Consider the following 1,970-nt stretch of genomic DNA (forward strand, 5'->3'; position numbering starts at 1 on the left):
GAGGAAGAGTAGGAGGAGGGAGGGAGGGAGGGAGGGAGGGAGGGAGGAAGGAAGGAAGGAAGGAAGGAAGGAAGGAAGGAAGGAAGGAAGGAAGGAAGGAAGGAAGGAAGGAAGGACTGGGCGGTCCTCGGTGCTCTCTGACCTTCAGTATTTTCTTGCAGACGTCTCATGACCCAACTAGGGAACATCATCAGTACTAGAAGGGAGGGGTTTGCAGGGAGGAAGAGTAGTAGTAGTAGTAGTAAGAAGGCCTCCCAGCCTCTTAAGTTGCTTAAATCCATCTGTGTCTCTTGCCAGGTGGACTGTTTGACTTCTGCTTCCCCCCTCCTCTCTCTCCCCCCACAGATGGCTCGGAAAGCCTCTCCTCCACCTCGAGGCCGAGTGGAGAAGTCCAGCCCACCACGCCGATTTCTCCAGCCATGAAGCCAGGGACTCCCTTCGACCTTCCCCCACAGGAGGCCAAGAAGACCTATTCCATCTCCCGCCCCAAAGCCGTCCGAGCCTTCCGGCACAACAGCAACGACATCGTCATCTCCATCATGGTGAGTGCTTGAGGGCAGCAGCCGTCCCTCCTCTGCTGTGGTGGAAGGTAGACTGGATTCCCGGTAGGAAAGGAGGGAGGGAAGGAGGGGCTGCATTCCAGAGGAGGAAGAGAGCGCCACGTTTTGAGAGTTTGATTGAGAGGGAGAGAATTTACAAGGCTCCGTCCCAGCGGTTCCCAGAGTATATCCTTAGGGAATCTTATACGGGCAGTCCTCGACTTATGACGGTTCAATTACTGACTATTCCAACTTTAAACGGCATGGAAGAAAGGGAGTTAGGACCATTTTCCCCACTCACAACCGACACACAGTCCCTTGGTCACGAGATCAAAACTCGAACGCTTGGCAACTGATTCATATTTATGACGGTCGCAGCATCCCAGGGGAGAGGGGTCACGTGATCCCCCTTTTGCGACCTTCTGACCAACAGAATGAAGGCAGACGCCGGATATTTATTATACTTTACCATATTTTGCGGAGTATAAGAAGTATTTTCTTTTTTGGTGAGGAAAAGAAGAAAAAGATATCTCTCTCTCTGCCTCTGCCTTGCAGCAAACAGCCTGCTTTACTTTCATTTTCGTTTTCAGCATAGCTTGATTAGCACAAGGGAAAAAAATCTGCTCCCAGCAATTTACCTGTATGCAGCAAGCAGCAAAGCCCTGTGCAAAACAGCTGAGAGCAAATCAGCTGAGAGGAGTCGGGAGGCCTATGGAATCAACTTCTGCTAATTAGGCTGTGCTGAAGCTGAAAGGAGCTGTTTTTTCTTGCTGTTTGCTTGCAAGGAGGTAACTACTGTGAGGCAGAGGCCAAAGGGTGGGGGCCAGTGGGTGGGCGGGGCTACATTCGGTGTATCAGACGCACCTTAAATTTCACCCCCTGCAAGAACTCCACCCTCCCTGCTTCCTAGACCTGATGCTTCTCTTCTTCCCCTTCTGTCTTCCAGGAGCTGACCATGTAGTAACCGGTGGGATGACGCCCAGCCCAGAGCACCCACCCCCTGCCTCAGTCCCCCCCCCCACTTCTGTAAAGACGTCCAGTTGCCCGTAGCCAATACAGTTGTTGGGAACATGCAAAGTCTTTACTCCCCGATTCGTCTACACCAAGGATGCTCTCTCACTTAATAAACGGTATATTCACTCCTGCTGCACCCGGACTCCATCTCTCTGTCCTTTGCTGGGGGGTGGGGAGGGCCTCCAAAGCTGTCGAGTGTCAGTCCTTGATTTACAACGGTCCATTTAATGACTGTTCTGAAAGTGACGACGGTCCCCAAAAATGGGACTTAGAGGTAGCCAAATTAGACCCACAAGATTTCGCTTATAGAGTTACAGAATTGGAGGGAACCTTACAAGTCATCTACTCCAATGCCCTTACAGAATAACAGGAGTTGAAATGGACCTCAGAGGTCATCTAATCAACCCCCCTGCTCAA

The 1,970-nt window shown here is 51.4% G+C and overlaps 1 long non-coding RNA gene across 1 annotated transcript; it reads left to right on the forward strand.

Annotated features, from left to right (window-relative positions):
• Positions 1 to 443: 443 nt before the first annotated feature.
• On the forward strand, positions 444 to 1,687 carry LOC148114401 (uncharacterized). Its single transcript, XR_015734292.1, has 2 exons — positions 444 to 542; positions 1,486 to 1,687. It is a non-coding gene; the product is annotated as an uncharacterized LOC148114401 (long non-coding RNA).
• The last annotated feature ends 283 nt before the right edge of the window (positions 1,688 to 1,970 follow it).

This window comes from Pantherophis guttatus, chromosome 4, assembly GCF_059756535.1.
Source record: "Pantherophis guttatus breed Tessera chromosome 4, ASM5975653v1, whole genome shotgun sequence".
NCBI lineage: Eukaryota > Metazoa > Chordata > Lepidosauria > Squamata > Colubridae > Pantherophis > Pantherophis guttatus.